At 50.3% G+C, this 13,780-nt stretch overlaps 2 pseudogenes; both read right to left on the bottom strand.

The window, feature by feature from the left end:
- Window positions 1–13,780, bottom strand: part of LOC100937133 (geranylgeranyl transferase type-1 subunit beta-like) — a 382,799-nt pseudogene that overhangs the window by 68,299 nt on the left and 300,720 nt on the right.
- The window catches only part of LOC100432020 (isoleucine--tRNA ligase, cytoplasmic-like), a 64,556-nt pseudogene continuing 52,229 nt past the window's right edge, over window positions 1,454–13,780 (bottom strand).

Here is a 13,780-nt window from a genome sequence, read left to right as displayed (position 1 = left end):
TCCACTCTCTGATAATCTCCCAGGGCTAGAGGGGCTGCATAGCTGGACCAAGAAATGAGCAGACCTAGGCCTCCAGTTGGTGCCATGGTGCTGAAAGTAGATGAGCCTCCTAGGAAGGCCAAAGGATGGGCCTACATGACCAGAAAGACCCACAGATAGAGCCACCTCTGCCCTATGGCAGAAGGCTACCGCAGGCCAGCTGCACTTCCTTCACTCAACCATAGCCTCGGCTCCATCTCATTTGCAGCTCCTGCTTCTCCAATGTGAGATTTTCCCAGAGTGGAAAAGCTATGGTTGAGCCCTGTTGCAACGTCAGCAGCAGCTGCTTGAGGCAGACCTGGGCAGCTCAGAGTAGAGCCTCCAGCCTGCTTTTGTGAGGGTCATTAGGGGGCCCACCCTCAGCTCCTGATAAACATGGCATATGGAGGACACCGACATTTAGTCCTCCTGGGAGGGCACCAGTGCTTTAGTCTCGTTCTGGGAAAGCTCTCGGCTGAGCAGCCAGCATGACCTCTGTACCCTTCTTCAACCAGACCTGACAAGGACCCTCCCGACTTCTGACCCGTTGCACCTTAGTAGGAACTCAGGTTGGCCAAAGAGCTTTTCCCCCCTTCCCCTTGGGGAGACCCAACTCCATTTCAGGGACTCTTGCTCTCATCTGTTCAGGCTTTCTCTGTGTCCTCCCAGGGCCTTCCACAAGGGGCAGTTAGTGTCCAGCATCAGGCACTGCACGTGGAAACTCCCAGCCTGACCAGGGAGGCAGGCAGGAGCTCATGTGGCCAGCAGCAGTCATGCACATGGTATGCAGTGCAGTCCTAGAGTGTGTGGGACAGGCAGCTGTCTCCCCACCTTCTTTTCTGGTCTCTGCTGCTCCTCCTGGTTTTTCCTTTCTCCATATGCCCTCCCTGCTTTCTCCCCCACCTCCTCCTATGTAGAGGGGAGGAAGGAGGAGAGAGCGAAGAAGCAGGGAAAACTTGGCAACTCCACCTGAGGGGTGCCTCCAGCGCCTGCCTTCCGAGTAACAGGGTAGCTCTGGCACCTCCATCCTGGTGGGGGCTGAGGGTGGCCCCTGGGGGCTCTGGCAGGTAAAGAAGGCTGGGGATGGCAGGAGAAGGGAAGTGGGAAACAGGATAAACCCTACTGCATACAGCGTGGTGCATACAGGGTGATGGGGCAGAGGACAAACAATTTGGAGCTGTGATTCTGAATCCAGGGTTTAGCACCACAGAAAACTAGACATGAAGAGACCAAAGTCGGAGGAAATTTAGAAACTGGAGGATTAGCGGGGAGAGGATTGCTTCAGGGGAAAAACCAACAGCATAGGGGCCATAGGTCATCGAGTTCAACCAGACTCCAGGTCCTAGCTTCCATCCCATGGAAGCTCCATGTTTGCCCACGAGACCCACACGCTGGGCCCAGGTCTGAGGATGGACAGACAGAACACACTGAGCTTCATGCTTGGCCACAGGTCTTTATTCCAAGACCCTGTAACTTCGCAGCACAGGGCTCAGTGGAGGCCACCCTTCCAGGGAGGCCCAGGCCCACGTGGATGTGTCAGGAATGCTGTCCCCATCCCACAGGACACTAACCTCTCCTGCACAGTGACCAGTGCCGACTCAGGCAGCCCGTCTGCCAGCGCGCTGTTCAGACAGCTGTAGAGGCAGACATACTGCTTCTGGAGATTGACATAGGGTTAGGAGGCTCACCCCGCCTGCCCCAATGTAACAGAAAAAGGCTCCCTTGTGTGTCCCAACCCCTAGGGCTCCATCTGGGAGAACGCACAGCGGTCCACAATGCCACCTGGTGGCTACCCAGGTGGTGCTGCCTAGGGGCCTGGGCAGCAGCTCCCTCATCTCCCCGCCCCTTCCCACAGCTGAGCCCCCACGCCCCCACCCCAGCCCCGTCGCCCCTGGTCGCCTCTCACCAGCGTTGGGGTCATAAGGCCACAGGCCTGAGACTGCTGCAGGGCCACGTTAAAGACATCCACGGTGCACTCAGACCCTGCCTGCTGCAGCAGCTGCTTCATGGCCAGGAAGGTGCCCAGCTGTGTCGCACCCTTGCTGCAACTGACCTAGAGGTGGATGAGGTACCTAAAGGGGGTGTGGCGGGGGTGTCCGGGGATGTGAGAAAACCCAACCTGGGCGCAGGGACTGAGAAGGGACACCGGACACTTGGTCAGCCAGCCAGCCTGGGCCCAGGGAGGCAAGCGGTAAATTCCCACCGTATTAATGAGGACAGGGTAGGGTATGGAGAAGACAGGGGCATTGTGAGACTGTGTCCTTTTAAACAACCCAAGCAGGGCCCAGGGAGATCTGAGGCTATGCCAGAGGGGCAGGGAGGGGCTTCCAGTGTCCACTCCCCCAAGGCCGTTGTCCAACAACACCTGGAGTGGCTGAGCAGTGTGCCCGGCTTCTTGCTGTTGCCCCGAGAGCAGCACTGGCCCACAGCAGCCAGGAAGGGCAGCAGGGTGGTGGTGGGCAGCTCATGCCCAGGCTCCAGGTATGGAAACTGCAGTCTCTGCACCTCCCTTTCCTTCCTGCTCTCCCCCTGGGGCAAAGACATGATCAGCACTGGTGCTGGAGAGGGCAGAGGGAACCCGCACAGGACTCTTCCCCCACACACCACCCCATGCCCTGTGGCCCCAACACCTACATGTGTGACCCTGAAGAGGGTACAGAGCCAGCCTGCTGTGCTGCTCTCGGCCACCCAGTGCACTGTCACCATGTCTGTAACTACAGGCTGCATCTCCGTTGGCCAGAATTCCTATGGCTGGGACCAAGTTAGGGCTGCTCAGGCAACTTCCTGAGATCTCTGCCCCTGCCCTGGTTAGACAGCACCACAAACTACCCACCTCCATCCTCAGCCCTAACTCCTGAACCTCCCTTCCTCTGTCCTCTGCTCTCTTTCTCCATGGCATTGGGTGGGCACAGAGAGACAAGCACATGAGCCCCGTGCTGCCACACCAGCTCCCAGAGCTCCTCTGGCCCTGCGGGGCCAGTCAGCACCGTATGATCATGGCCAGAGGGCCCACCCTGCAGAGCACAGCTCATTGGCTTCCAGAGACTGAAGGTGTCCCCTGCCAAGCCCACAACTCTGGGAGCCCCCAGCAGCCCCAGCCCGGGAAGTACAGGTGGTCAGAGAGGCCAGGAAACAGTGGCAAAACCAGCATCATCTCACAGGGAAGAGCCAGGCTTTGGGCATGTCGTCGGGGGGCTCCCCTCCACCGGAGAAAACTGCCCCTGAGAATGGTCATCTGAGGGAAGACAGTGAGGGTGAAGCTGCCAGAGGCCCCCAGCCCACGCTGGCCCCCTGCCCCTCCACAGGGTCCACAGTGAGACAGGAGACGGGGCTGTCCTGCTCATAGCCAGGCGGGGGTGCGGAAGAGCCAGCCTCGTCCTTGATGGCCTGCAGCAAGAGCTGGGAAGGAGATGGGTGCCCTGAGGCTGGGAGGTCCTACTGCAGGGCTGGCTCGGCAGGGGAAGGCTGCCCTTGGCTGTCACCCATTTCCCGGCCTGAAGCGTACCTCGTACTCCTTCAAGAAGCCAGCAATGGCATTGGCTGCCCTCTTGGCACACGCCTGCGGGAGGTTTGTCACAGAGATGGGCCAAGACCTGGTGGGAGGGCTGGAGAGGGAGAAGGCACTGAAGGTTCCCCAGCTCCCCGTCTATTCTGCTCGGCTCTGCCCATGAACAGGAGCAGGGAGCCTGCCTGTGGGAGGCACAGGGAAGCTGGGACTTACTCTGAGATGTTGAAGGGCCCTTCCAGAATCTCGTTCAGTAAGCAGCTGTGCAGGAAGACGTACTGGCTCTGCCAGGGGAAAGGGCATCAGGCTGCTCAGCGAGGAGCAAGCGGGGCCTGCAGGGAGATTTTCCAGGCCCTGACCAGCAAGGCAGGGATCAGGTAGGAGGGGAGACGGAGCCACTGAGAAACCTTCCCTCCACCGTCCCATGTTGTCAAAGCTGACAGGGTCCTGTCCCACCTCCCCTTTCACAGAATAGGAAGCACAGCCCAGGTAGGATGGTGATGTGTCTGAAACTCTCTCCCCAGGGTCTTCTGTGTGCCTCATGAGCTCTCTTTCCTGGTCCCTCCTGTAGCCCTGTGGCCACCCCCCTCCCTCCCACGCCTTCAGGGTCCCAGCTGCTCAGCCCAGCCTGCAGGGTCCCCACAAGGGTCTGGATCATGAGGAGCTGGTGCATCCGGAGTGCATACACAGCATGGAACACATCTACCATCTGCTCCTCCTCCAGCTACTGCAGCAGCCTCGACAGGGCCATGAAGGTGCCCGTCTGGCCCATGCCCGCACCGCAGGGACAGCCCCTGAGGAGCTGAATGGGTGAAAAGGCTGCCCATGTCCCCAGCTCTCCCCACAGTCCAAGAGCCCCCCACGCCTCCAGGCCAGGCAGGGGCTCTCCACCCTATGCACTTACCTGCCCTCACCTGCAGTGCACCAGGATGGGTCCCATGCCCTGGGTGGCCCTTGCCTGCTACTGTACCAGCTCCATAAAGGCGAGCAGGGAGCTGGGGGCCTCAAGGATGCTGTGGTGGGGTCAGGTGGTGAACCGCAGTTGCTCCACCCTCCGCTGCTGTTGCTGGACAACCTAAGAAGTGGGTGGGAAGGGGGCAAAGGGGCAGAGGAGCCCTGCTGCTGCTCCTTAGCTTCCTAACTCCAGGTTCCCATGGCCCAGACTTCACACTTTCTTCCCCAGCTGCCTAAGGGCAGGGATGATGCAGACCAACTGTTCCTTGAGGGTGGCAGCTATGTCTCCCCCATCAGGATGCTTCCTGAGCCCTCGGGTCCTTCTCTAGCCTCCTGGGTAACCTCTGCATATAGAGGGTGCCTGGGCAGAGGAGTGATTCGGGTCTCTGGCTTTCCTGCCCCAGGAGTGCACAACCTGGGAAGGAAGTTGGGCACAGGGGGTATGGGGTGAGGCAAGAGCCCTGAGCTGGCATGGGGGAGGTCAGGAACCATCATGTCTCTCCTGTTCTTCCTTTCCCTCACTGTGCAGCCTCAGATAAGCCCTTAACCTTCTCTGTGCCTCTCCACCCCTTCCCTAACACACACTTCCCTGGGTGGTGACTGAGTACTTGTGGTCCTCCGAAAGAGAGGGCTCCAGGGACCCAGGAAGTGAGGCAACCTTCTCAGGGGTCTCAGCTCTAATGCCTGTCCCACCCCTCATCCTTGGGGCAAGCACGTGCTGCAGCTGGAATTCCCGCTTGGTCCACTCATCCTCAGGCTCCTCGGCTAGGAGGTGGATGGTGATGTGACCATGGGTGACCGGGGTAGGGTTGGTCAGCCAGTAATGCTCACACAGCACCTGGGACCAGAAGGTTGAAGAAGGGAAGGGCGGCTGTGGGCCCAGCCCTATCACTGCCGCCCCCTGCTTTACCCAGTCACACCGCTCCCTGCCCACCTTTCTGGTGCCTGCCGCCCTGCTGGGATTCTGCTCTCTGTAATGACCCAGCTCCAAGGCTCCCTCCTCCAGGAGCTGCTCTCCCTTGCCTGGGCTCCGGCATCCTTGCCCTCAGACATCTCATGACTCTCAGGATTCTGAGTCAGCCACTAGGTTCCTGAGCCAAACAGAACAGCCCTTATTCAGCGGCCAGCGGCCCTGGGCTCACTGCTCCAGCAAGAGGACAGACTCGGCAGCCTCTCTGCATGTCCCAGGGCCCTGCGTCTGCCAGGCTTATCGAAAGGAAGGATCCATGATGGTACCTTTGACACCGGCCCTGGGCAGTCCCTACCCCTTGGTGCCTTCTCTGCCCAGGGCAAGAAGCCTGTAGAAACTAAGCCAAGCTGGGAGTTTACATACCTGGTTCCTCCCACTGCCTCCCCATCCCAGGGACCACCCCATCCTGTGTCTGGGTGGGAAGTGGTTCCACCACCCTCCAGGCCTGATTGGCCTCACTCCAGTCTGCCTCGCCTTCCCACGGGAAGATGCCAACGGGGCCATCCCCACAAGGAGAACGTGCGCCACCTGGTGGCCTTTCCAGCAGCTTGCAAGGCGCACTCACCCTCCCGTTCTCCATGCTGATGGTCAGCATGATGATGATGTGGACCTGCTACTCCTGCACCAGCCGCCAAAAGTTCTCCAGCGTTTTCTTGAGAGGCCCCTGAGAGGCAATGAATTCCTGTGGGTGGGCGGGTGTGGCCCTGGGGTGTAGAAGGCAGAGGTCAGGAACATGGTAACGGGCAATGCTTGGTAAGGGGCAATGCTTGGTGTCCAGCACACAGCAGATTTCCAACATTTGACCTCCAGGAGTGAGGATGCTGTGCACACACCTACATGTGTGCACACACAGGAACACGTGTGCACCCAGAATGCAAACCAGAAGGGCTGACTTCAGAGATACCACCCCCGTCCCTGTCCCACCCCAAAGGGACAAGAAAAACCCCAATGAAAACAACAAGATACTGACATGAGTTAAATAGCCCACCAAGGCCACCCTCTTCACCCACCCAGGCCACCCTCTTCACCCACCCAGAGTCACCTTCCTAAAACCAAACTGCATTTCTTCCATGCTCAAAAATCTTCTATGGCTCCCCACTGCCCACCAAATAGAGTCCAAAGCCCTCAGCCTAACAATCAAGCCCTCCTTCATTCAGCCCATTCAGCCCCAGGCTATCTTTCCCATTACATCTCCCACCAGCCAGCACCTCCCCACTCCCTCACCCCTACGCACCCCCCACCACACACACACACACACTGCCTGAATGTTACTGCCTAGCTGTTCTCTGGCCGCTTCTTCCAGTCAACAGAATGTCCTTCCTCTTTCATCACTTATCAAAATGTTACTCATCCTTCAATAAATCAAATGTCTCCTCCTCTGGGTAGCCTTTCTTGATTCCTCAGGTGGACGAAATTTCCCCTTCCTCCATGTGCCCTGAGTACAGTGTTTTTTCCTCTATTACAGCCCTTGTCACTGTGTGTGGTGAATGTCACACACATGCCCACGTGCTCCTTTGAAGGTGGGGAATGTGGCTAACTCAGCTCTGCCTCCTGCATGCCCAGCACAGAGCCCAGCACACAGTAGACCCTTGCTAGACACCTGCTGGATTGAGCTCATGAAGCCCAAGCTGGTGATCTCCTACAGAGCTGTTACAGCTAGTGAAGGCCAGTGTGGCCTGCAAACCAGCCCATCTCCCGAGCCGATCCCAGATCCCATGGACGGCCTCACCGGTGGCCCTTACTGGGATGAACTTGGCGTTGATGTAGTCAGAATGAGGCTCTCCCTCCAGCTGGGTCAGCCTGACCCTGGAGTGGTCGTCTGCAGAAAGTGAAAGCTGTGCATTCAGGTCTGGGCACATGAAGCCCCCCGCCCCCATGCCAAGCCCTAGCCCTCTGCCATGCATCCTCTCCTGCCCCCAGCAGTCACAGGGTAGCACATGTGGGTAACGGTTCTTGGTGGTGTTGGCAGGGTACTCAGCCTCCAGTCTGGGCTGCTCCTTGCCCACCTCCTTCAGCTCCTGCAGGGATCAAGGGCAGGCACTGGTTGCTGAAGTAGACCCATCTCACCCCATGCCAGGAAAGGGGCAGTGGGGGCAAGTGTGCAACTGTGAGTTCTCTCCAGACCTTCAGACAGGTCCCAGTCTTCCCCGCTCTGAGCCCAACGGCGGTGGTAAAGGCCTTACCTCGAATTCCAAAAAGAAAGCCTGGTGCGCGTGAGCACTCTTGGCCTCATAGCTCTGCCTGAGGCCACAATGACCACAGGCTTATGTAACAACACTTAATCCCACTTCAATTACTGAAAGCCTTCTCAAAAAGGATGGATACAAACAGTCCAGACTCCAAAGACTGAAATAAATACCTAACTCTTCAATGCTCAGATATCACTGAACATCCACAAGAATCAAGAGCATCCAGGAAAACATGATCTCACCAAATGGACTAAATAAGGCACCAGTGACCAATTCTGGAGTGATTAAATTATATGACCTCTGAGACAGAGAATTCAAAATACCCATCTTGAGGAAGCCCAACAACTTCAAGATAACACAGAGTAGGAATTCAGAATTCTATCAGATTAATTTAATGAAGAATTAACATTTACAAATCAAGCAGAGGCCAGGCACAGTGGTGCACACCTGCAGTACCATCACTTTGGGAGGCTAAGGTGGGCAGATTACTTGAGGTCAGGAGTTCCACACCAGCCTGACCAACATGGGGTTTAGTAGAAACCCTATCTCTACTAAAAATACAAAAAATTAGCTGGTTGTGGTGGTGCATACCTGTAGTCCCAGCTACTCAGAATGCTGAGACAGGAGATCGCTGGAACCTGGGAGGCAGAGGTTGAAGTGAGCTGAGCTTGCACCATTGCAAGCCAGTCTGGGCAACAGAGTGAGAATCTAGCAGAAATTCTGGGGCTTAGAAACTCAATTGACAATTTGAAAAATGAATCATAATCTCTCAACAGTAGAATTGATCAAGTGGCAGAATGAATCAGTAGATTCTAAGACAGGCTATATGCAAGCACACAGTCCAAGGAGAAAAAAGCAAAAATAAATAAAAGAGAAGGAAGCACTATTACAAGATCTAGAAAATAATCTCAAAAGGGCAAGTCTAGTAACCATTGGTCTTAAATAGGACGTAGACGGAGAAACTGGCGTAAAAGTTTATACAAATAAATAATAACAGAGAACCTTCCAAACTTAGAGAAAGACATGAATACCTAGGAACATGAAGATCAAGAACACTTAGAAGATTCAAGCCAAATAAAACTACCTCAAAGTATACAATAAGCAAACTCTCAAAGGTCAAAGATAAAGAAAGGATCCTAAAAGCAGCAAGAGAAAAGAAGCAAATAACATAAAAAGGAGCTCCAATAAACCTGGCAGCAGAGTTCTCAGTGGAAACCTTACCAGCCTGAGGAAACAGAATGACATTCAAAGTATTAAAGGAAGAAAAATTTTGGACTAGAATATTATACCCAGCAAAATTATCCTTCAACATAAGAAGAAATAAAGACCTTCTCAGACAACAAAAACTAAGGGATTTTGTCAACACCAGACCTGTTTTACAAGAAGTTCTTCAATGTGAAAGAAAAGGGCATTAGTGAGTAACAAGAAAGCAACTGAAGATATAAAACACACTGGTAAACTTAAGTACACAGACAAATACAGAATAGCTTAACACTGTAATTGCATTATTTAAACCACTCATATCATTAGCAGGAAGACTAAAAGACAAATCTATCAAAAATAATGATGACGGCCAGGTGCAGTGGCTCACACCTGTAATCCCAGCACTTTGGGAGGCTAAGGTGGGTGGATCACGAGGTCAGGAGATCGAGACCATCCTGGCTAACACGGTGAAACCCCATCTCTACTAAAAATACAAAAAATTAGCTGGGCATGGTGGTGGGTGCCTGTAGTCCCAGCTATATGGGAGGCCAAGGCAGGAGAATGGCATTAACCCAGGAGGCGGAGCCTGCAGTGAGCCGAGATCATGCCACTGCACTCCAGCCTGGGCGACAGAGCGAGACTCCATCTCAAAAAAGAAAAAAAAAATGATAATAATAGTGACAACATGGGAGGCCAAGGTGGGCGGATCACTTGAGGTCAGTAGTTTGAAGTGAGCCTGGCCAACATGGCAAAACCCCGTCTCTACTAAAAATACAAAAAATTAGCCAGGCATGGTGTTGCACACCTGTAATCCCCACTACTCAGGAGGCTGAGGCATAAGAATCACTGGAACCCAGGAGGCGGAGGTTGCAGTGAGCTGAGATCATACCACTGAACTCCAGCCTGGGCGACAGACACTTGACCTCAAAATAATAATAATAATGACAATTTCTTAAGAGATAGATGATATAAAAAGATGTAATTAGAGAAACCCTCCCCCCCCAAAAAAGGCAAAAAACAGCCATTGAGGCAAGGGAAGATGGAGTAAAATTGTAGAGTTTTTTTAAGTTTTCTCTTTGCTTGTTTGCTTTTTTCCTTTTTTCTACTCAGTGTTAAGTTTTCATCAGTTTAAAATAACTAGTTATAAGCTGTTACTAGCAACTCTTATAATTACCACAAAGCAAAGACCTATAATAGATACACAAGAAATAAAAAGCAAGAAATTAAAACATATTACCAGGGAAAATCACTTACAAAGGAAGACAGAAAGGAAGTAAGAAAGGAAGACAGGACCAACAAAACAACCAGAAAAAATTAACAGAATGGCAGCAGTAAGTTCTTACCTATCAATAATAACACTGAATGTCAATGTACTAAGTTCTCCAAATCAAAAGACATAGAGTGGCTGAATAAATTTTTAGAAGATGTAACTATATGCTGCCTACAAGAAACTGTCTTCACCTATAAAGACACACATAGACTGAAAATGCAGGGATGGAAAAAGACATTCCATGCAAATGAAACACCCCCAAAAAGAGCAGGAATAGCTATGCTTATTTCAGATAAAATAAATTTTTCAGTCGAAACCTATGAAAAGAGACAAAGAAGGTCATTATATGATGATAAAGGGGTCAATTCAGCAAGAGGTTATAATGATTGTAAACATTAATGTACCCAGTGCTGGAACACCCAGATAGATAAAGCAAATACTGTTAGGATAAAGAGAGAGAATTCCCAATACAATAACAGCTGGGGACTTTGACACTCCACTTTCAGCATTGCATAGAAAATCTAGACAGAAAATCATCGTCAACAACAAAAACCCTTATCAGACTTAATCTGCATGATAGACCAAATGGACCTAATAGACATTTATAGAACAGTTAATTCAATAGCTGCAGAATACACATTATTCCCCTCAGCACATGAAATATTTTCAATGATAGACCGTATGTTATGCCACAAATCTTAACAAATTTTTAAAAATTCAAATAATAGCAAGTAATTTTTCTGATCACAATGCAGTAAAACTAAAAATCAGTAATAAGTAGAACTTCGGAAAGTAGAGATATTGACCGGGCACTCACACCTATAATCCCAGCACTTTGGGAGTCTGAGGTGGGTGCGTCACTTGAGTTCAGGAGTTTGAGACCATCCTGGCCAACATGGTGAAACCTCGTCTCTACTAAAAATACAAAAATTAGCTGGGCATGGTGACACGTGCCTGTAATCCCAGCTACTCAGGAGGCTGAGGCAGGAGAATCGCTTGAACCCGGGAGGCAGAGGTTGCAGTGACCCAAGATTGACCCACTGCACTCCAGCCTGGGCACCAGAGGGAGACTCCATCTCAAAAAAAAAAAAAAAAAAAAAAAGAAAGAAAGAAAAGAAAGTATACAAACAATAAAAACACATGGAAATTTGACAACATGCTTCTGAACAACCACTGGGTCAATGAAGAAATTAAGAAGAAAATTAAAAAATTTCTTGAAAGAAATGGAAATGAATACACAACAGAACGAAACCTATGGTATACAATAAAAACAGTGCTAAGATAAAAGTTTATTAGAATAAATGCTTACATCAAAAAAGTAGAAAAGCTTCAATTAAACAACCTAACAATGCATCTTAAAAAGCTAGAAAAGCATGGCCGGGTGTGGTGGCTCATGCCTGTAATTCCAACACTTTGGGAGGCCAAGGCCAATGGATTGCTTGAGCTGAGGAGTTTGAGACCAGCCTGGGCAGCATGGTGAAATTCCATCTCTACAAAAATTAGCCAGGCATGATGGTGCACACTTGTAGTCTCAGCTACTTGGGAGGCTGAGGTGGGAGGATTGCTTGAGCCTGGGAGACGGAAGTTGCAGTGAGCGGAGACTGTGCCACTGCACTCCAGGCTGGGTGACAGAGGGAGACCCTGTCAAAGAACTAGAAAAGAAAGAGCAAACCAAACCCAAAATTAGAAGAAAAGAAATAGTAAAGATCGAGCAGAAATAAAATTGAGACAAAAAATACACAAGATAAAAAGTTGGAGTTTTGAAAAATCTACAAACTTTTAGCCAGATTAAGAAAAAAAGGAGACAAGAACCAAATAAATAAAATCAGAGAGAAACAGGAGACATTACAACTAAACCCCAGAAATTCAACGATCACTAGAGGCTGTTATAAGAAGCTCTATGCCAATAAATTGAAAAGCATATAAGAAATGGATAAATGCTTAGACACATACAACCTAAAAAGATTGAACCATGAAGAAATCCAAAACTCAAATAGACCAATAACAAGACTGAAGCCTATAATAAAAAAAGTCTCCTACCAAAGGAAAGCCCAGGATCTGATAACTTCACTACTGAATTCTACCAAACATTTAAAGAAGATCTAATACCAGTCCTATTCAAACTATTCCAAAAAATCAAAGAGAAGGGAATACTTTCAGATTCATTCTAAGAGGCCAATATTACCCTGATAACAAAACCAGAAAAAGACACAACAAAAAGGCTGACCCAGTGGTTCACACTTGTAATTCCAGCACTTTGGGAGGCTTAGGCAGGAGGATTACTCTTGGTCAGGAGTTTGAGACCAGCCTAGGCAACATAGCAAGACCCTGTCTCTACAAAAACAAAAAAAAAATTTTAGTTGGCTGTGGCGGCATGTGTCTGTAGTTCGAGATACTCAGGGGTCTGAGAGAGGGAAAACTGCTTATGTCCAGAAGTTTGACTTTTTGAGGTTACAGTGAGCTATGATCATGCCACTGTACTCCAGCCTGGGTGACAAAGCAAGACTCTTGTCTCAAAAAAAAAAAAAAAACAACAAAATGGTAAATTTTTGGTATATTTTACCATAATAAAAATAAAGGAAGTTAGCTGGACTACAAAAAAATAAACTTCCTTCAATTCAGAATATGGGAGGAGTTCATACTGTTGAGATAATGGGAAGGAAAATACCATGAAGTAATAAGAGATTGATAATACTGCCCAGGTCAAGATACTCACAACATATTGCCAATAAGAAAAGGCATTGCGAATCTCCCACTGACATAGAAGGAAATGACCTAAATGACCTAATATGATAACCTTTTACCAGTGATACGGTTTGGCTCTGTGTCCCCATCCAAATCTCTTGTTGAATTGTAACCCCTAATGTTGGAAGAGGGATGTGGTGGGAGGTGATCTGATCATGGGGGTGGATTTCCCCCTTGCTGTTCTCGTGATAGTGAGTTCTCACGAGATCTGGTTGTTTGAAAGTGTGTAGCACTTCCCTCTTCGCTTTCTCTCTCCTGTCACCATGTGAAGATGTGCTTGCTTCCCCTTCGCCTTCGGCCATGATTGTAAATTTTCTGAGCCCTCCCCAGCCATGCCTCCTGTACAGCCTGTGGAACTGAGTCAATTAAACTTCTTTAAATAAACAGTCCAGTCTCAGGTAGTTTTTTTTTTGAGACAGGGTCTCTCTCTGTTGCCCAGGCTGGAGTGCAGTGGCGCAATCTCAGCTCACCGCAACCTCCGCCTCCTAGGTTCAAGTGATTCTCATTCCTCAGCCTCCCAAGTAGCTGGGACTACAAGCACACACCACCACACCCAGCTAATTTTTTGTATTTTAGTAGAGACAGGGTTTCACCATGCTGCCCAGGCTGGTCTCAAACTCCTGAACTCAGACAATCCGCTTGCCTCAGCCTCCCAAAATGGTAGGATTACAGGCGTGAGCTACTGCACCCAGCCTCAGGTAGTTCTTTACAGCAATGCGAGAACAGACTAATACAACCGGCAAGAGAAAAACCTAAAGTAAAACAGCAAAAAGTGTAACCAACATTTATACATAAGGGTTATATACAATCTGTAACAACAGTAAAGTGTTAAATTCTAAAAGAAGATGGCTTTAGATTTGCGGATAGACTTTTGTTTCATTTCAGATCACGACCTTGAGCTGCATGACAGTCTTTTTGATTTTTGA

Source organism: Pongo abelii, chromosome 8 (genome assembly GCF_028885655.2).
Source record: "Pongo abelii isolate AG06213 chromosome 8, NHGRI_mPonAbe1-v2.0_pri, whole genome shotgun sequence".
Lineage (NCBI taxonomy): Eukaryota > Metazoa > Chordata > Mammalia > Primates > Hominidae > Pongo > Pongo abelii.
The sequence above is the reverse complement of the archived record's forward strand: the minus strand, read 5'-3'. Positions and strand labels throughout refer to the sequence as shown.